Consider the following 21,951-nt stretch of genomic DNA (forward strand, 5'->3'; position numbering starts at 1 on the left):
TAAGCATTTGGTAATAAGTTACTCTTTAGAAGATAAAAGTGGGTGTGGTGGTTCATACCTGTAATCTCAGCCTTTAGGAGGCAGTGGCAGGAACATGAAGAACTCGAAGGGCAGCTAGTGAGTGGGTGACCAACCTGGGTTACCCTGTTCAAAAAAACAAACAAACAAACAAAAAACCAAAAAAAACCAAAAAAACCCAAAATGAAACAGAACAAGCAACAAAAACAGACAAATGATGTGTAAAAAAACCTGAAAAATGTTTTTGTTTAGTCCATTTAAGTTTCCCCTCCTCAGGTAGAAATGTTAACGTTACAATAAAGTTAAAAACGATCAGAGGCAGGGAGCCCTTGTCTCAGTGGAAATAAATAAGTAATAAAATAAAAAAATGTATCTCCGAAAGTCCTGATTGGTCTTCTTCCCTATAGAAAAATAGAATTTTGAGGAGGAAGTGTTAAGGTCCATTATCTTTTGGGTAGACTAGGTCTGGAAGGAAGTAAGTTCAAAAGACTGCAGCTTGTTGGTGGCCACGCCCACTGAGTGATGGATCAGCTACACCTGCACTTCCGACGTCCAGAGTTTTTCTAGAATCGCTTGTTCTCTGGGCAGGAGCGTCAAGGCATGTGAAGGTGGAAAACCTCCCACTCCTGGGTGACGTCACATAAGAGGGTGTGACTTTATGGGAGGTGCAGCCTCCTAGGGGCGGAGCCAGGGAGGGAGGGAGGGGGCAGGGCGTCGGTCGGGGAGTGGGGCGCGCATGCGCGGTGAGGGGGCGGAACCGGGGCGGGGCTGTGCGCCGTGTTCTGAGAGAAGGCGGTGGCAGGATTCGGGCTACGCGGGGACGGCGGGTTCGGGTCTGGGGTGGACGCCACGGACCGGAGTGAGGCGGCCAGGAAACAAATCCCGGCCGGTCTTCAGGACCGGACAGCAGCCAGCGGGGCCGAGGCCGGGGTGAGCGGCCTGGAGGACAGAGGCCGGGGCTGAGCAAGTGTTCGGGCCGGGGCGCGCCAGGTAGGTGGGCCGAGCTGGGCCGTGCCAGGTCCGGTGTGCCGGGCTTAGCGGAGTGGGCTGGGCGGCTGGGAGCTGGAGACACTGGGAACTCGGCCCGGTGGCGCCCGCGGTTGTCATGGCAGTGGTACAGCCTAGCGGTTCGCTGGCCGCGTCTTTGGAGCGCGGTCCTAGACTTGCGGTCCCCTTGCCGCGAGCTTCTCCGGGAGCCGTGCGATGCTATACACCGCGCCCGCCGGCTGCATCTCTGCTGGATCCCATAGGCATCCATCCGACGCTGAAGGCCTCGCGGTATCTCGGGTGTCAACACACCGGGTAAAAATAAACATGCATGTTGGTGGAAGACACGGACTCTGCGTCCTCGCAACTCTTTGAGCATTTTCTGTCCGCGCATCGGCCAGGACAGGATCTCCCTCACCCTTGCTTTATGTATTTTATATTCCTCTGGCTTTCCTAATAAGCTAATTGAGGCCTGAGAGGTTTGCAGGGATCCGTGGTCGTCTTTTGCAAAGCCAGTCATGAATGTGTAGGCCACGGAAACACTCAAAATGTCAGACACAAATTTATATCTTTGTGGGCGAAGGAAAGGAGTGTTGATGGGCCTTGGTTTCTCTTGCCCCTTCTCTCCTGCCCTCTGGCATTACATAATGGTGGGTTCCTCCTGCCTGGATTTGACAGCTCATGAAAATGTCTCTCTGGGTAAAAAGGAAGTATTGACTGTTGTAAATCTTTGCCTCTTAATGTGTTTGGTGTTGAGAGATTGCCTAAGAGTAGAATGTGATTTGTCACCTGCCAGTTAGGGCCTCTGGGCCAAGGGGATGGGGGTGGGGTGGTACGGAAGTTGGGGTGTTGCAGTGATATTCTGCTTCGTTCACTCCTGTTCCCCGGGTGGGTTGTGTGGACAATGGGGACATCATAGGGCTGGGGACACAGCTGGTTGATCTGGGTGTGAATCCTGAAGGTTCTGTCACTTGCAAACTCAGGTTCTCAAGACCCTCTTCAGTAAGAGGTGTAAACAGAACCTCATTAACTGCGTTTGTTTTGAAATCTAATTGCCAGTGTCAGGCAGTGAACAGCTATAGGTTGTCCTACTTAGCCTGGTTGTTGGGTGAAAACGGAATTTTTCTTTGGTTCTGGACTAGGGCCCTTGTTTGGGGACTGCTTTGACAAAAGGTTTCTCTTCGAAAATTCAGTTCTTTGAAGGGAACTGGTGCTCATTCGAGGAGGTCTGTGTGTTGGTCTGTACCTGTGGTGGTGTCAGGAGATCGCAATGCTGTTTCCTGGGTAGCACTACATGGAAACACCATTGCCAGGAGGTGTGTTCCCTGTGTCTTGTCAACATGAGGTAGAAGAGTCAAAGTCACTAGGATGGTCGTCTTAAAGACTAGGCTTACCGGAGTGGATGTTGGGTAAATACAGAGAAACCAGAGGACTGTGTTCCTACAGTGAGAACATTTGTCATCCTTCCTTAGCTACTTGACTTGGTCTAGCTACTGTTCCTTTCAGAATCTGTTTAGGCCCCCAGGCAGACTCAGCTTAGGAGATACATTGTAATAGTTTTTTCCATTGTTTTGGAAACTGGATACTTTGTAGTATTGCTGTTAAAATCAATATTGGTTGGCTAAAATCACCTTAAGGAAATGACACAGAAGCTTTGCATAAATGACCTGACCCTGGAGAAGTAGAAAGTGTGTGATAAAGAATTATTCGCTCTTTCCAGCTGCCTACCCAGGAGAATGAGAATGAGCCAGCCCCTGAATGCACCAAAGGAAGGGACTAGGGAGCGCTGGGGACCAGTAACTTCAATCTCCACCCTATGGTTTAGCTTCTCGAGACCTCAAGAGTGTTTGGCTTTTTAGTGAAAAACTCCTCCTTAGCCTCCATTTCCAGAGAAGTTCTCAGCATCATCAACTACTTGATGGTGTCAGGAGGCTGACTCTGTAAACAGTGGAGAAAGCTGGATTATCTCCTGCTGCTTTTGCAGAACTTGATTGATGAGCAAGAGACTGGTCCTGGGGCAGAGGCTCTGAGCAGAGCATGTGTTAGGGAGACAGTATTCATTCCTTGCAGGTCTGCTTCACTATGCTTGTCTCTCTGTGCTTAAAAAGGAAAAGGCTCTCACAAACCAGTCCCCAGAAACCCCTGGACTGATCCCCGCTCTCTTAACTGATAGGAACTACTTTTGGTGCCCTGCGTCCAGATTCTCCGAATGTTAGCATCTCCCTGTGCCTGTGCTCTAAGGTGGGGAGGGGGTGGGATGAGGCTTCGAGACAGGGTTTCTCTGTGGAGCCCTGGCTGTCCTGGAACTCACCCTGTAACCTGGATGGCCTTGAACTCAGAGCTCTGCCTGTCTCTGTCTCCCAAGTTCTGGGATTAAAGATGTATACCACAACTTCCCTGCTATTTTTTTTTTAATAACTTAATCATAACTTGATGCTGGGTACCCTGTACCTCTAAATATTTCTAGATAGATTTCCTTCCTTTTAAATTTTATTTAAATTTATTATTTTTCAATATTTTTTCCTTGGTTCTTTGGGGATGTCACATCATGCATCCTGATTATGCTATTTCCCCATGTCTGCCCCTACCCTTGTGACCTCCTCCCCCAAGAAAATTAAAAATAAAAAATTTTAAACAACAACAACAACAACAAACCCAAGTCCGATTTGTGTTGTCTCTATACTCACTCTAGCATGGTCAAACTCCTAGTGGCCTGCCCCTTAAATAGTGCCACCCCTCCCGCACCCCGGCCAGAAACCATCAATGGTGAGAAGCTAACTTCACCGTCTTTATCACACTTTTTGAGGGTTCTGAGGGCTTCCTGTTTAGGCTGCTGCTTTTGAGGAGTGGGGTGGGGTGGAGTAGAGGTTGTCACAGAAGCCTCTGTCCTGTTTTTTTTTTTTTTTTTTTTTTTTTCAACTATGAGTCTGCAGTCATTGATATCTCTGCAAAAGTAGCTTCCTTGCTCTTTCTAGTCAGTGGGGGCGTGGAACATGGGCTTGTGAGGTGGATTTCTTAAAAATAAAACATTCTGGGGATGGGTGAGTGGGTGGGTGAGGGAGCACCTTCTCAGAAGCAAAGGGGAGGGGGAATGGGGTGAAGGACTCAGGGAGGGGTGACCAGGAAGCGAGAGCAGCATTTGGAATGTAAATAAAATAATTGAATTAAGAAAAGAAAAAAACCAAAACATTCTATACACACAGTACTTAAAACCCAGGAAATGAACATGACACGGTGCAGTTATTTAATGCACAGGTCTTATTTAGATGTTAGAGATTGCTCCAATGGCGTTCTTTATCTAAAAGCAAACCCCCACCTTGTTTATTGTTTGGGTGTTTCATGGGTACAGTCTCTTTTAGCGTTCCTTTGTGTTCAATTGACATGTTTGACACTGACATGTTTGAAGACTATTGTTTGGGTCCCTGATACTTGGGTTCAGGTTGGTGCTTGTTGCAGGAGCAGCAGAGTTACAGCCTTGTCAACTGGAAGATACTGCCTCCGACCTCATTAAACGGGAAGCTAGGCTTGCTAGCTTTGATACCTTGATGAGGATGATGTGGGCGTCACTGAGATGTTTCACTTTCCCCTTGGTGATGAATATGCATCTCTCAGGGATGCAGAGCAGTGTCACTCCTTATATCCAGCCTCAGCTAGAGCCTATTGGTGCCTTTTATGTGGATTATGCTAGAGTTGACAAAGATTTTCTAATTCTTGTATCCTTCTACCTGTATTAAAAAGGATACCTTTTCTTTTGGCCAATACGCACCTGTAACTTTGAGTTACATCCATGGCCATGAAATGTTGCCTCATTTGTTAGACTTTATCTGTTGCTGTCATTATTTCTTTGTTACTCAGAGGTCCTGGAGTTGGCCTTTGGAACGTGTTCCCATCGTACTCTAAGGACTTCTTTTTCATCCTGGCACAAAATCTCTGAGACACCGTTTGTATTTTCCCTGCCCCAGCCTCAGAACCAGCTGTTTCCAGAACTCTGTTCCTTTCATGGAGAGTGGCTATACTCCAGGATGCCAGCTGTAGTTGTGCTAGTGAAGGTGATGTCATCGCATTTATTTATGTTTATATTTTATGCTTATATTTGTCGTGCGGGAGGTCAAGCTCGATTTCAGGTATGCTGGGGAGGCCCTCTGCCACTGAGTTCTGTAAGTTACATGGTCAGTCTTTGGGTCATTGCCTTGAGACCTTTTCAGTGGACCAGTGCTCTTGTTAGAGCTGGCCTGATGGCTCAGTAGGTAGAGGCACCTGCTTCAGAGCCTGACAATCTGAGTTCCATCCTTTAACTTTAAAACAAGTTAAAGTGTGGTAAGTTTAAACTGCAGCTCGCATAAACCTAAGCGTAGTCCCATTACCTCTGATTACCAAGAGTACCATTTCCTCTGATTTGCTTTTTCAGTTTCACGCTGTGTCCTGGAGTGTTGTTTGTGTACTGATGTGATGAGCCTGTCCTTTTTGAGAGTAGGGCTTCATATTCCAAAGTAGGAGTGTGCTGTAACTCATTGTACTGTCTTGTATTTGGAGGGCAGGTAGGTCCTTTCTAATTTTTCTGCTGTATGTAAAAGTAGCCTGTTAACTGTGGATCAGGTTCTTGTAGCACCTACCTCTCTATCTATAGGCTCCTGGTAGATCAGTAGGACAAGGAGTAATGTCGAAGCAACGGTTTTGCCAAGTTACTCCCCATAGAAGCCTTGCTAGCTCAGACCCCTTCCGTGATCTGTTTCCCCTTAACTCTGCAACATTGACATCATAATTCTGCCAGTCTAACGACCCAAGTGAACTTATTGTTCTTTACTGTATCTCCCAAATGGCCACAATCTTTGAATTCCTTTATATGTTAAACCTTTTTGTTTCTCTGAATTACCTGTTCATAACCTTTGTCTGTGGTTTTTCATCCTAGTTTGGTCTTATGTTACCAGAGAAGGTTTCTTGGCAGCTTTAAGTGTGAACTGTTACCCCAAGGAAAAGAAACCCAGGCTTTCCTGACCACATTCATGACAGACCTAGGCTGTCTGTCCCCAAGCATCCTCTGAAACAGAGGTCTTGTCAGGTGATGAGCTTTGATCTTGAAAGGAAGCTAAGGGGAGGCATGGTCAGACACCTGCCTGATGCTGTTGACAGAAGCCAGGTGGGGTCAGAGCCAGGTCTGTCCACCTCTGGTGCTGTTTCTATTAAACCACTTTATTTCCATCCAAGGATTGTAAGATTTGTTCTTAGAACTTCATAAGCTCTTGGCTGAACGTCCAGAGGCCTCCATTTATCTGCCCATTTATCTGCACAACTGGGCTGATGGTGTTTGTCCAAAACCCCTGACCTGCATTCAGTCTTTTACTATGGGGTTGTTCAGTGAGGGTCCCCAGTGAAGGCTCAGAAGTAAGAAGCTAAGTCATACGTGTGGGGCTCAAAGAGGCTCATGCCCTCTCCTAATAAGAATGAGATATCTGTTTTCTGGGGTAGAGTCAAGAAGACAGAAGTGTCCTCTGATCTCTTGAAGGAGGGGTGAGGACACTGGTGGAGGAAGTGTTTGCCCCTTCCAGTCCCCTTCCTGGGACCTTCCTTCCCTGCTTCACACACCTGGAGTCCTCCTGACCTGTTTCCCATAACACCCGTCTTGCTGTACCTCATTAGGTAGGGTGCCGAGGTCTCTGAGATCCCCCGTGCACTTGCAGCTCTGCACCCCTGGCCACAGCCCCGTGCAGCTGGGCTCGCTGTTGCAGAGCTGTCTGCTTGGTTAATTAACTATAGGGTATGCTGCTCTTTTGGGTTGCTTGCCTTTTAAATGATTTGTTTTCTAATTCACTGACTCAGGTTTTTAAGACTGATGAGGTAGGCATGTAAATTCTGGACATCTGAAGGAGTATGTTTAGGCAAGTGGACATCTCTGAAGATGTATCCTTGTGGGAAAGGGGGGGTGCCCTGGATTAGAGGGTATCTGGCTGGGATGCTTTCAGCTGCCAAGTAAACACGGCAGTATTCCTGTGTCAGCAGCTTTGCAGTCTTGTCAGGGACCTAGATTCTTCTCTCCTGTCTTCTGCCATCATTGCTACTGTTGCTTTATGATTGCAGGACAGTTGCCTGGGTCTGTAGGACTCGGTGGTGTGATGCTTCTGTCCGTCAGGCACAGGGAAAGAAACAAATAAACCAGGCACTCAGGTGTGCATGCCAATCCTCTCTGCTCTCAGGGGCACAGGGTCTTGTGCTTTTCCTAGATGAGTAGCATGAGTGCTGTGTGCTGATTGGCTTAGACCAGGTTTATCCCCAGACCAGCAACATCAGCAACACCTGAGAACTCATTGGAAATGCAGTGTGTCAGCCTCACCCAGGTCCTAACTCAGAAACCAGGGTTGGGACCCAGAAATCCTCTTCTGTCTGTTCCCCAGAGGGCCACACTGCGAGGCATGTGTGAAAGCTGCTTCCTTCTGTTAACCAAGCCTACCCCAGATGGACATGGGATTGGCTTTCCTAAAGGGAGAGTCACATGGGTGTCAGCCATGATGTGAACAGACAGGTGGTTAAGGACTACAGGAGATTTGCCCTTCCTAATCCCCACTGCTCCATGCCCCACTTACCCACCCAATTTGCTTTTTCCCCACCTCGTGCCTGCATCCTGCCATGTTCTCTGAGTATGTGTGGCCTGTATCTTCCCTGTAGACCTGGCACTAAAGTGTGGACTACATCCTAGCCCCAGGTTCTGTCTTTGGCCCAACAAGCATGGAGTCCACTGGGCGTGTCTCAGGCTGGCTCCCTCAGTTGGCCATTGTTGAGGGCATTTCTGAGTGTGCTCTCATATGTAAGATCTATTGAGCTCTGGTACTTCTTGTTCTCAAAAAATGAGTCAGCAGTGTGGCTGGCTAGCAGGGGCTGGAGAGGGATTTGGGGAACTGGCCTGGAGACAGCCCAAGTGATGATGACTTTCAGTGATGGTCATTAGCACTCTGGTCTCGCTTGGTGTGACGGTTGTGTGTCCCTGTTTCACCAGCACAGATCCTGCTCATGTCTGGGTGAAGTAATAGCCACCACACCGTGCTCAGAGAGTCCCAACTTGGCACACTTTCCCTGGAGTTAGGGAGCTGAGGGATGTCTAGTTTTCTTGACTTCCCAACTTAATGTCTCATCGAAGGTCACCAAAGCAATGGGAAGAGCAGACTCACATTACACTCTAGGCCCTTTGCACTGATGCTAGAAAGAGGTGGCCAGAGAGCCTGGAAAGGGCCACAGTGTGTCTCAAAGGGTGGCCATGTTGAAATGGAGGCTGATAGCAGTTCTTGAAACTTTTTGGAAATAAAGTAGCAATATTCAAGTGTGTTTCCTACAGGAAGGGTAAGCATTTTTAAAAATAAAACATTTAGTTATTTGCTGTATTTTAAGTATTGTAGTAATGTGTCTCTTGCTGGGTTTGGTAAAGTTGTCAACCCTTCGAGGTGTGTGCAGGGGAGACTAGCTATGAGAAGGAGCAGACTCTGTGTGCATACATGGGCCTTTCTTGGTGATAAGGCCTGCAACTAACATGAAAGCCTGGGTGAATGACTTGGTGTCAAGCAGAGTCAAGAGGGTGGGGCAGCAGGGCTGCTGAAAGGCAGCAGCTGGAGGGAGCTTTGCAGCTTTTAGTTTTGCTTTGTGCTGTGGTCTGTGGATGTTGGCCACTTAGGCCAGGCCCTTGTGATGGCTCTAGGTCTTAGCCTGCCACTCAGAGAGGCAGCAGTCAGTGGATGTGAGCTTGTATGTTCAGCTAAAGTTTTCTGGAAATCTACTTAGTGTATGAGTCTGTGGGCACACATGCCATGGCACACATGTGGAGGCTCACCTTTACAGTGTTTTCTCTCCAGTGCCCTGTTTTAAAACGGGCTCCAAGGGCTAGTTATAGTGGAGGCAGAGGCAGGCAGATCTCTGTGGGAGGTGGGGAGGGGCCAGGGAGCAAACTGTGGGTGATAGGAGGAGGAAGGGGAGGAGCTCGGGTCCACCAGCTTTCAGTTCAGTGGTTGCTGAGCCTGCTGCTTTTCTGGAACTCAGTTGAAGGCTGTAAGAGTCTGACACTGAGTGCCTTGAAGAGTCCAGCATTTTCACATTTCCACATCCTGCTTTGTGTTCTACATACAAATGTCAGAGGAAATAGTCCCATCACATGACTGGGTGATAATAACAGGGCAGAGCTTAATTAGATGAGGCTGCATGCTAAGAAATGTCAAGGTACCTTGGTTTTTGGAAATAAGGGAGGTGGGTATGTGGGCTGCTCTTGGAGCAGCACCCTACCAAGACCATGCCCACAGACAGGAACAGGTTTGTGCTTTCTGGGTTTCGTCCTCAACTTACCTACCTTGGTGCCTGAGCCTGACCCTCCTCCTGCCTTGCCCATGTGGGGTGCTTCCCTTTCCCTTTGTCCTCACCTCCCTCTGAGTCCTCTGAGATGACCAAATGGGTGTGGTTGCTGAGGGTTGTGTGGGTGAAGTGTTTGTTGCGTGTTCCTGACCCACTTGACAGTGGGCGCTCTCTCTCTCTTTCACTCTCTCTCTCTCACACACACACACACACCACACCCGTTCATAGTGCCCATTTGGGGAAGTGCTGCTTTCCTGCTCTGCTTCCCTGGCCTCTTCTCCTTTCACTTTCTCTGTCATCACTTTCTAGAGAAGTTCAATCTTCCATACCAGGAGTAGCAAGAGGGAGTGGTAGAAAGGGGTGATGTGCATGGGTCATGGACTGTCCCGCTCCTTCTCCTCGTCCCTGCACCCGTCCTACAGAGGCTCTTTCTGATAGTTCGACACTACTCAGGGCTGCACTGCAGATCAAACCAATGGACAGATAGCGACTGCTCCACCCCAGCCTGCATTCCCCTCATAATTTATGTGTGCTTGACCTCTGACCGAGGTCTGTTCCCTTCCTAGGGAACAGACACCATTATCTGAGTTCTCCGCTCACCTCGCTGTGACCTGTCCCCTATTTTGGCCTAGGTTACTTCCCTTTCTAATTGACACCACGGGGTACAGAACATTCCAAACACATTCATGATGAGCTGATGAGGCTAATTGTCATGTCCGTCACTGTGGTGTCAGAACATTCAAAGTCTTCTCTATTAGCTAGTTTGACATGTCAGTTAATTGTTGCAGACATGTTGTGCTGTACAGCATCAGAAGCTGTCATTCTGGGCAACGGAACCCACACGTTCACCATCTACACAAATTCATCCTGGGCTCTAGTTGTCTACTTTAAAGACATTTAAAATAGGTTTATCTTATTTCACATGTGTGAGTGTTGCCTACTTACATGTCTGCAACATGTTCATGCAGAGCCTGTGGTGGCCCAAGAGGAGGTGTATCCCTGGATTTGGAGTTACAGATGGTGTGAGTTGCCAGGTGGCTGCTGGGAATGGAGCCTGAGTCCTGTGTAAACAGACAGTGCTCTTAACCTCTGAACTGTTGCCCCAGATCCACATTGTCTGCTTCTTTGATGTCACCTTTAGGTTTCCACATATACATAAGTGTGTACCATAAGAATGTACACTATTCCACATACACATGAGTGTACAATATTGACGTTCCTATGCCTGACACTTCTTCATCCAGGGTCCTCTTGTGAATGACAGGACTTTCCTTTTTTTATAGTTGAATAATCCCCCCCCCCCCGTGTGTGTGTGTGTGTGTGTGTGTGTCTTGTTCAGTCTTGAACCCCCCGGGCTCAGCTGATCATCTCTCCTCAGCCCTCTGCACACTGGAACTCAAGTCTCACTTTCTGTCTTTTTGATAACTAATTGGGGTGAGATGACACTTCATTGTGGTTTTGATTTGCATTTTCCTGATTAGTGATGTTGAACATTTTCTCACATGCTTGGTAATCATCTGTACGTCCTCTTTTGAGAAATATCTGTTTATGTGAGCGTGTGTGTATGCACATGCGTGCGTATGCATGTGTGTATAACCCAGAGGTCAAAGTCAGATGCCTTCCTGGGCTCCACACCTATTTTAACACTGGATCTTGCCAGTTTGGCTAGCCTGGCTGTCCAGCAGTCCCCAGGGATCCTCCTGCCTCTGCCTCCCAGCACTGAGATTATAGGTTGGGTTGCTGTACCTGGCTTTTATGTGGTTGCAGGGGATCTGAACTCAGGACCTCATTGCTTGCATGACAGCTCCCTCACTTACTGAGCCATTGGGTCAACCCCTGGCTGCCCATCTTTGAATTGGATCATTTGTTGTTGGTTTATTGGAGCCCTCTGGACATCGATTCCTGTTTACTGGGAGCTTCCAGTGGTCTTTTTGTCAGCTGCCCATCACTTTCTTCTCTCTGCTGAAATGAGGGAGTTTGATGAAATCCCTTTGGTCATTTTCAGCTTTTGACACATAAAAAAGTTGCCCATACTTATGTCCTGAAGAATTTTGTTGTTCCTTGTAGTAACTTTTTAGTGTTAGGCAATGAGTAGTTTGATTCGCTCTCTGCACGTGGGTGTTCAGTCTCCCAGCTCTGATGTTGGAGACACTCAGACTCCCCAGTTATGATCTTGCTGCCTTAGTAGGAAGCCTGTTGGCTGCACATGTGTGTGTTGCGTCTCGGTTCTGTTCTGCTCGTTTATGTTTTTATGCAGGTACCATACTGTTTTGATTACTCTAACTTTAGGGTATGTTCTGGAGTCAGGATTTGAATGCTTTTGATCTGTTCTTTTCATTAAAGATGAAGATTGTGTTGTGCACTTCAGTGGTTTGTGGTTGCCTATGAGTCTCACGGTGGTTTGCAATGTCTGTGAGGATTGTCACTGGTACTTTGGTGACCTAGCTTCTTTCCAGTGAGCCATTCCTGATTCAGTGCAAAAGGAGGAGAGTTAAAGCTCTCAGTTACAGCACAAGCGATTAAAAGCAGGCAAAGACTTCAAATGGAAAGTTACTGGGTGGGTGCTGTCCCTTCTAGGAGAAGAGCCCTCAAGGAGCTCAGGACACACTCAGGGGTGTTGACTTTGCTGAAAACATTAGTCATGGATCTCTCTCCTGAAAGCTGCTGTGTGCACAGGTCCAGGGGCTTTTACTTGAAGTGCTAATAGTCTAGTCAGTGTCCACCTAGCCATCACCTGAGCTGTGTTCTGAGATCATTGTTACGGAAGTTATGATGTTTTAAAGAACTTCTCTGGGAGGAGGAAGATCTTTGTTTTGAGCTGAATTAATGATTTAATCACTTTTTAAATTAGTCAAATACTAAGCTAGGCATTAATTTTTTGGTCAAAGAGAGGAGTCAGAGGATATCTTGGCTTAAAGAGGAAAGCTCTCTGAACCAGCAGTGCCCGACAGGTGAAGTGACTTGACAGGTGCGGGTATCTAGGGTGTGAAGTTAACCTCAGTCTCTCAGAGGCCTGTGTAACACTGGCCTTTGCACTGGGATATTCTGATTCTGTCAGGGTGCTAGGCCACACTGTGTGTTGCGCAAATCTGTCCTTATAACAGCCAGGACAGAGTCAGGCCCTTTGATAACAAAGAGAGCTCTAAGCCATAAGACTTATTTCAAATAGGGTTTACTATGATGATGGAGGTCTAGGGCCTGTTTGCATCTCTGAACCTCGATTTGCTTGCGCTAAATGTGTGAGTCAAGCTGTGTTTGGAGTAGCAAACAAGAATTTGGTATAGAAGCTTTTTGTTCTTCCTAGTTAGGCAGGCCAGAAATAGGGGTGGTAGCTTTTTAAAGAGTTGTCAGCTGTGGATTATATGAGGGTGAAACTTTTGTAAAGTAACTGCAACAAAGTGACTCTTGTGCTTACCGGTCTTAGGGACATGTTCTTGCGGCCCTGGGGGAGATTTGAAGATGATAAAGACTTCTCTGTGGAAGCATGGACCAGTCACCAAGCAGTCAGGGTGCTGCTACTTTGTGCAATGGATACATAAGGAGAATGGAGAGGCCACTGGGACTTGGCGTGGTTGTCTCCAACAGAAAGACTCAGAAGAGAGACTTGGTCAGAGTACCATTTATTTGTGTTTCCTGTACTGAATGTCAGGAGTAGGCAGTCAGAGCTTTGCCCTGCTGTCCTCAGGAGGAGGCGAGGGCTTGTCCGTAGGGGGTGGTTTGGGCGAGGTCAGTGGTAGAACATGTGCCATGCCTGTGTAGCATGCCTGGAGTCATGCTGCAGGGAAAGAATGTCCAACACCAGGCTAGGGAAAGAGGCCCAATATGTATTATTATTAGTAGCACCCTTCTGTACCTCTTGATAGGAACCGAAGGTCTGCCCATTCCTGGCTGCACGGAAATAGATAGCTCTGTCTCTGGGCCGCTACAAGTTTCAGACTTGTTACTAAGAAAGACACTGTCCACCACGCTCAGAAGTTACTGAGCTTTCTGAGTGATTTCAGAACTAATAATGAAAATTAGCGAATCTGTAGTAACTGTTTTTCTTATCCTTTAGGCTCTCCTTTGAACTTTACTTTTACACCAGGCCAGAGTGGTGGAATAGCTCTGTAGTCTTTTCTGCCCTGGGGTGGGAGGGTGCTGCTGCCCCACAGTGAATGGGTGGATACTCTGTAGCGTTTTCTGCCCTGTGAATGGGTGGATACAGCCTCTCTAGCCTCCCAGTCTTTGATGCTCGAGATGCCCAAGCTAATCATCCTGACTATTATAGACCATTCTTTCCCAGTAGAACTGTTACCCTTAAAACAAGAACAAAGCACTCTGCTTGAGGTCCTTCCTGTCAGACTTGATGGATCCTCCTCCACCCCATGGATGTGCTGCTCTGTGTCTCTCGGAGCTCATTTCCATGTTTGCCTGGTGTCCCAGGTCGGCATCTGGCTTCAATAGGTGGGATGATCTGTGGTTTTGTTTAGAGGAAGCACGGGATGTTGGGACAGCTAAGCATGCATCCTGTATGCAGAAAGTGAGGCCCAACCCAGGAGGGAGGTGGATCGGATGCCCATGTTTCCTCTGGCACTTGCTCTTAGGTGAGAAAACTACTGCTGCCATGCAGAGAAGCGCAGAGGCTAAGGTCCTTGAAAGTTCCTGGTGTGGTCACTAGTTGTCAGACATAGTGCTCATCAGAGACACACTCAGTGCTCAGCTACACACTCAGTGCTGGGCAGAGACTTAGTGCTCATCAGAGACACACTCAGTGCTCAGCTACACACTCAGTGCTGGGCAGAGACTTACTCAGTGCTCAGTAGAGACACACTCAGTGCTCAGTAGAGACACACTCAGGGCTCAGCAGAGACACACTAAGTGCTGGGCGGAGACACACTCAGTGCTCAGTAGAGACACACTCAGTGCTCTGCAGAGACACACTTAGTGCTGCTTGGCAAAGACACACTCAGGGCTCAGTAGAGACACACTCAGTGCTCTGCAGAGACACACTCAGTGCTGCTTTGCAATGACACGCTCAGTGCTGCTTGGCAAAGACACACTCAGTGCTGCTTGGCAGAGACATACTCAGTGCTGCTTGGCAGAGACACACTCAGTGCTCGGCAGAGACACACTCAGCAGGCCTTTGGAAAGCATCTCAGTTTAAGATGGCAGCTAGCACAGGCCTTGATATCAGAGCTGTTGATTTGTAGTGACTTCTGCTATGCTTGCCATAGGTATGATTTGATCATCCATGGGGTCCTAGGTCAAAATCATAGCGTGCTTAGGCAGAGCATTGGCCTTTGGGAGCCATGCTCCCTTGGGGGCAGGCTGGACGTTACAGATCTAGATTATACCAGGCAAGGAGTCCAACTGACAGGATTAACCTAGTCAGGCACTTGCCCTGAGGTCAGGAGTTCCAGCCACAGGCAAAGTCAGCACGCTGGATGTCTGGCCCAGCCTTCGTCTACTCTTTCTCACCCCAGTGGAGAGGGTGTGTGGCACAGTTCCTCCTAATGGGGTTTAGTGACCTACTATTAGGTGGAGGGGGTAGAGGAGCTGGGGGGATGTGGTAGCTAAGTGAGAAGCAGCCTAAAGTGAAGTACTCTTGCCTGAACAGCCAGCAGATAATGTGGTGAGTGGCTAACTCCAGCGTCCGGCTTGGGAATCCTTTGACCTGCTCCTTCTGCTGTGTGATTCTTGCACAGTAACCCCTTCAGGGCTGGCAAGACCACCGAGGACAGGTGTCCCACACTGGTATTCACAGGCATGAAGATTACCAGTGCTCTGGAGACACTTCATGAGCATTGTGGATCTAGGATAGAAAAAGGCTTCAGTGACCTTCAGGGCAAAGATAATAAATAAACAGCTCAGTGCTTGTGTTATTACAGTGTCTTGCAGTGCCTGCCATAAGTGTATAGTCAATGCTTGTTGAGTATTGAATGAACAAGGCCACTGTCGCTGAATTAAGCAGCAAGAAAAGCCTTGCCCTCCTAGAAGACAGCCTCTTCCCAGAGGTTTATCTAGATGGCTCCTTCTCCTTAAGGAGAGGAAGTTGGAACCAAAACTTGTGGCCCAGCTCTTGTCTTAGTAAGTTCTCAGGCTAAAACCAGACTATCAGTGTCACAGAAGCCTGTTCTCAGCAGAGGCCTTTTCTGTCCTTGTCACATGAGCCCTGTCACCCAGCTGCCTGAGGCCTCAGGGCTTTCCTGAACCTTTGGGTCAGAAGGTGATCTGTGATAACCATACTTTCAGTTTTGAATGAGTGAGTTTATTAAGTTTATAGCAGCCAGTGTAAAATAATAAATAGCAAGTGTGTGTGTGTGGTGCACATGTGCGCACATAAGTATATGTATGTGCAGTAGATTGATAATAGCAAAACATCATCTGACCAAGAGCTCCAAATCCTAGCAGAAATTGACTGGGGAAGCCTGCTTGAGCAGTCAGCTAGAGAGTTCTGGATAGTGCTAAGTGCCTCCTCTGCTGAGACTACCAAGTCAAAGAACAAACAACAACAATAGAGATGACATCACCTCAGGTGTTCACAAGGGCTGTCCCACGGGGTTTAAGGCTTACTAACTGGTATACAAAGTTTGAGGCTCTACTGATCACACCTTAGCTGTGTGGCTCGTGCTTTTGATCCCAGCACTCTGGAGGCAGATCTCTGTAAACTTGTGTATATATATATATCCTGGTCTACATAGCAAATTCCAGGCCAGCCAGGGCTACATAGTAACACTGTCAAAAGCAAGCAAGCAAGCAATTTCATATTCATTCTTGTGGTTTGAGGAGATCCTTGCTCAGATTGTATCTGTGCTCTCCCAAGATTGGGTTCTTTGTCCCTCCCAGGGTTACCTCTCAAACTGAAGGCACACTGGTCCTGAGCGGCTGTGTCTCGCCATGCAGTGTGGCAGCTGAAGCACACTACAAGGCATCCAGGGCTGTACAAAGGTGAAGGTGAATCTGTGTTTGTGAAGTGATAGAAGGGGACCCTGCTCTAAGCCAGTACAGCCCTTCCCCCTCCAAGCCACATGTGAAACACTGCTGACCACGAGGAAGAAGAGAACCCCTGGTATGTGGGTTCTAGGATAGTGTTAACACCTAGGGCTTGCTCTGAAGAGGGATGGGCAGGCACATTGCTGGGCTTGCTGGCCAGCCTGTCCAACCTTTACTGAGCTCCTGCTTCAAACACAAGGTGCATGGCCTCTGAGGACTGATAACCAAGATTGACATGTGGCCTCCGTACTACAGGCAGGTGCATTTTCATGCATGTGTGTACCCATACACACACACCTTCCATTTATTTGTCTGTACACTCATGTGTGTGCTCATGAGCACACACACACATACATGCACACACGCATATGCACATAGGCACATTATAATATATAGCACTACATATGGCCAAGTCTGTCCCTCGCCTCATCCCATCTGCAGCCACAAGATCCCTTCCCTGCAGACACAAGTGCCATGTGATCTGTGAAACTCTGTATGAGACATGCTTATGTATACACTGACCATTTTTTCACACCATAGTATCATACTTCATACTTGTGTGCACTCTACTCTCCTCATTACTGTATATCATTGAAGCATAAGGAGGTTTGCAGTCTTCTCTTTGGGTGTGTGCTAGGCTCTTTCCATCCTGTACTTGCCATCAATATGTTAGCAGTTAGAGGCTGGCATGAACCCTCTGTCTCTCCTCTGGGGCCAGAGCTCTGTAGGATTGAGTATCACTCTGGCTGCGAGGAAAGTATGGGCTTGGATTAGCACCTCTGTGTTTATTTCATCTGTGAAATGATCTGTGACTTTTTGTGTATTACAGAGGACAGCTAATAGTTGTTACTTATCAATACTAGTTACACATTTCCAAAACAGTGTCTTTTAGTTGCTACAAAGACCTTTAAAAATAACCCTGTGTCCTGAATGAACTTTGTTAGTGATGTCTTTGGCCCTGGCTTTAGGAACAGTAGCTCTGAGGGGCTTTGTTCTGCCTGTCCCCAGTGGAGCCATGTCAAGTATGTAAAGAAGGACCTCTTTTGACAGCCAGGAGCAGAATGGCCCGGCTTCTACAGCAGTGTTGTCTGGCTGGGCTGGTATTGACTGTGCACTCCTGGTGGCTCTGTGGGCTTCAGCAAGTATAAACTGTGTCTGAGGACAAGGGTATCATCAGTCCACAGCAGAGCAGCATGAGGCTGCCACACTCAGTCCCTGCCCTATGAGAGCGCGGCAGTTCATGACAGGTGGATATGGAGAGTAGTCAGAGCACTGTCACGGGAGCAGAGGTCTCTGTGAGGACCTCAGGACGGAGCTGGAGGCAGTCTTGGACACACACTTACCTGCCTGTTACTCATTTGTTTAGCTGGTAGTTCTTGGGGTACATGGGAAGCCACTCTTGCAATCCCAGACATACACCAGAGAGCAGAACAGATAACCATCTGCAGGGAGCTTATAGGCACCTATGAGAGTGCTTCTGAGCCCCCTGTGTGAGGCTTAGGGGAGACTGGAGCCATGTGGGCAAGTAGAAGCTTGACACTCTTTAGAAATTGGCCCTTTGGGATCTGCCCTGTGTAGTGCTGGTTGTGGGGACATGAAGAATATTAAGGTGTCCCTTGCTCCCAGCCACGCCTTACTCTGTGTACCCACTGTCAGCTTCCTGCCCTTGGAGTATCAGCTAGCTTTGAGTACAAGGTCTGCACTGAGGAAACCCAGCCTTGACCAGCCAGAGAAAGGGTACAGAGATGCCAGGTCAGATGGTGGCTTTCAAGAAGGGGACAATTTTTTTCTCTTGAGGTTTGAGGCTCCACCCTGGGCTTGATGTGGTAGGGCTTTTGTGGCTCTGTGAGAGACATGACCCTCAAACATTAGTCACATTGCAGGCTGAGGAAGAAGGTTGGAGCTGGGTGGCAGGATCCCTGGGACAGTCTTAATGCCGAGATCAGAGCAGGCAGCAGAAAGGCTGTCAGGATCACAAGACCTCCTCATCCTTGAAAACCCAGAGGAAGCTGAGGCTGCAGTCTGCAGGGTGGGGCGACTTGACAACAGTGTAGGAAGTGGAATTCTTGCATGCAGTGGGTTACAACACATGGACTCACTTCTCAAGAGGGGAGAGGAGAGTTGGAGTGCCCAGAGCAAAGGCTAAAGAAGTCAGCAGAGGGCTGTGGAGGAGGGAGCTCTTCACATGAAAAGTTACTGCGAGGCAATCTGAGGGTCAAATGCTAGTCAGTGCTATCTTCTGCTTGTCAGCCTGCCACTCGCTCCAGCAGGTGCCCTTACCTGGAGGGTGGGTGCGGCTGAAGGAGATGTGGCATAGCATCCTGAGAAGGAGGGTCTGCTCCATGAGATCATAGCACAGTTCATCTATGAACTGTTAGAATTAATCATAGCAGGCATGAAGACACATGACTGTGGTAAAACCATGTCCTATGGAATGAGTTGAGTCCTTAGGCAGCCTTGGGACACTTTAAAGACAGGATCAGGCTAGACAAGCCACATGAAGGAGCTTTTGTTTGCAGAGCACAGAGCTTGCTACCCAGCACAAGGCTTCTTTGGAGAGAGACTTACTTGGTCTAGAGAGTGTGGCAGGGCACTCTTTACTAGGTGGGATTTCTTGAGTGTCTACCATGTGCCAAGGAGTGTATTGGTTGCTTCATAGCCACTTCCTGTCGGGTTCCCTGAATTCATTTCCTGGGGTGGCCTCCACAGCAAATGTGACTTAAAACACCAGTAATGTTCTTTCTCACTGTCCTGGATGGAGGCCAGAAGTTCAGAATCCACTCAGTAGGCAGCTAAGATGTCAGCATAACCATGTTCCCTCTTTAAGCTCTAGTGGATGGTGTCTGAGTTCACGTACACATGCACATGCACGTGTGCACTCGCGCACACATACACTCATATACATATGCGCGTGCACCTGCGCACTTGAGTGTACACACACACAGCCAGAAGGTCTGTACATTAGCAATGGGGTGGTTCACTTTTCTGTAAAGGGCCAAATAATCTTTCAGGCTTTGTGGACCACCTGGGTTGTCACAGTTCTTCCACTGTGGTGTGTGAACAGCGTGCACTAAAACTTTATTTTACAACCAGTTGCTGGGATTTGACCCTGAACCTGTAGTTTGTCAAATTATTATTTGCTCTTTTTAAGCATTTATTTTGTGCAGGAGTGGGTATGCTCTTGCTGTGTACGTGTGTGTGTGTGTGTGTGTGTGTGTGTACTCCTGCCATAGCATACAAGTAGAGGTCAGATGATGACTTGTGGGGTCAGCTCTCTTCTAGCATGTGGGGTCCAGTCTTGGTGGCAAGCACCTTTACCCACTGGTCCTAAACTCGGATTTCCTTCTTTCTTCTCAACCTCCTGACATGTCTGACCTGTCCTCTATCCCCACAGAACATTCTCTGTTCCACTTCCAACTTGATGCTCCTCTTCCAGCCTCATGCGGTTGGCCCTTGCTGGCTCTCAGCCTCCTTTCTTTCCCGTCAGAGGCTCGCATGGCTTGCTCCCAGCTTCTTTAGGTCTTTCTAGCTGTAACCTATCCTGAAGCCCAGTATAAATGGTATAAAGATCACCAACTATGCTTTAACCCTAGCACTTGGAATTTAGAGGCAGTTGGATCTCTGTGAGTTAAAGACTAGTCTACAGAGTGAGTTCCAGGCCAGGCACGGCTGCATAGTAAGACCTGACTCAAAAAATGGCAGCGGCTGGAGAAATAGCTCAGCAGTTAAGAACATTTGTTTCTCTTGAGAGGGACTTGGGTTCAGTTCCCAGCACCCACAGTGTGGCTCACAATCCCCTGTAACTTCAGTTCCAAATGATCCTGTTCCCTTTTCGGGTCCCTGTGGGCACCATGAATGTAAGTGCACGTTCATACCTGTAGTGCGCTTACATACACATATACCTAAAATAAAATGAAAGATACCTAATAGCAAGCAAGGTTTTAAAAAGACAGTGGTAGCACATGCCTTTAATCCCAGTACTCAGGAGGCAGAGCCAGGTGGAGTGCTGAGCTAGAGGCCAGCCTGGTCTACAGAGTGAGTTCCAAGACAGCCAGGGCTACACAGAGAAACCCTGTCTCAAAAAAAACAAACCAAAACAAACAATAAACAAACATTTTTTAAAAAAGGTCTGCTCCCCACCCCAGCTGCCCAGCAGTCTTGGTTGAGGTGCTCAGCTGCCATGGCACGGATGCGGAACAGGAGTTGCACAAGGCCTGGTGTCCAAGCATCTGTTTTCAGGTCCCTCTTAACAGGCCAGTGACCCTGTTTGCCACCAACAGCTTGTGAGCAGAAGAAGGATCCAGTGCAGCTGCTCTGAGGGAATGGTGCAGCCTAGCCTGGCACTGAAGTGCAGCAGGTGAGGTGACCCTGCAGAGCCTGCTTCTTGGTGACAAAGGTGATTTTGTAGTAGCTTCAAGGCCTTCTTGTCCTCCTTTTTTTTGGAGACAGGGTCTCTACATTGCCCCAGTTGTCTCAGAGCTCACTCTCTAGACCAGGTGGACTTCGGTTCATGTTTGTCCTAGATGTATAAAGGAGACAGGCTGTAAGGATATACTGTGTCTGGCTGATCAGCATTAGACTGACCATAGCATATAGGATTGAGGCTTCCAGGAGGTCTTTATCCATCCTCCCACCCCCAGCGTATTGTGTGGCTCTTCTTGAGGAGACATTACTGCCTGTTCACTCCAGATAATGTACTGACCACAGACTAGAGAGATGGTTCTTTCCAAGTCTAACACAGTGAAGCAGGGTGCTCGCTGGAGCTACTTATGAGAGCATGTGTACTGGCTGGTTTTGTGTTAACTTGACACAGGCTGGAGTTATCACAGAGAAAGGAGCTTCAGTTGGGGAAATGCCTCCACAAGGTCCAGCTGCAAGGCATTTTCTCAATTAGTGATCAAGGTTGGAGGTCCTCTTGTGGGTGGGACCATCTCTGGGCTGGTAGTCTTGTTCTATAAGAGAGCAGGCTGAGCAAGCCAGGGGAAGCAAGCCAGTAAAGAACATCCCTCCATGGCCTCTGCATCAGCTCCTGCTGACACAGTGTCCAGGTATCTCTGGGATAGGCTGGGGAGTCCCCTTCCCCTGGCAAATGGCTAGTTCTTATTCAGCTGTGGGGGTGAGCTGTGTGAGCCTTTTAACTTCTAGCTTCTTGAGTGTTAGTATCCTCTCTCCAGGATAGAAATTTTCAGTTGTAAATAAATTGCTACCCAGTGTGTGGTTTTGGTCCTCAAGGAATTGGGTTCTGGCCTAGGTAGAGGGAGCTGGGTCTGGTGGCTACTGAAGGACACAGAAGCAACTCTATCCTCCACATTCCTTACTGGATGCTCCTCTAATTCTGAGCCTAAGGAGGCAGAGGGCACAGGCTGTACCTCAGAGTGACCTCTCCTTCTCTTCCCCTCTAGTAGGAGATAGGGCCATGTGCACCTGGGCCCTACCCAGGAAGGCATAGTGAGTCCTTTTCTTTTCTCTTTGTGGCCTGACACCAAAGGGGCAGACCCAAGGAGGGTGTGGTGGGCAGAGTGTGACACTCCCTTGGTGCTTCCTCTGGCCAGTGTGGTTCAGGGCTGTGCTCTAAGAATTATGTGTCCACTCCCATGCTTCTATTTGCTATAGCCTTGCTGACCTGTAGTTTCCAAAATAAGAACGGTT

General features: G+C 48.2%; 1 protein-coding gene across 10 annotated transcripts in view; it reads left to right on the plus strand.

The window, feature by feature from the left end:
• Positions 1 to 791: 791 nt before the first annotated feature.
• The window catches only part of Inpp4a (inositol polyphosphate-4-phosphatase type I A), a 109,836-nt gene continuing 88,676 nt past the window's right edge, over positions 792 to 21,951 (plus strand). For all 10 annotated transcript variants that reach the window (XM_029475146.2, XM_021170851.3, XM_029475213.2 and 7 more), the window contains exon 1: positions 792 to 1,008. The gene's annotated coding sequence lies outside the window, so the exon portion shown is untranslated. The remainder of the gene's footprint in view (positions 1,009 to 21,951) is intronic.

The sequence above is a fragment of the Mus caroli genome, unplaced genomic scaffold (assembly GCF_978045245.1).
Source record: "Mus caroli unplaced genomic scaffold, Mus_caroli_1 scaffold_1, whole genome shotgun sequence".
NCBI lineage: Eukaryota > Metazoa > Chordata > Mammalia > Rodentia > Muridae > Mus > Mus caroli.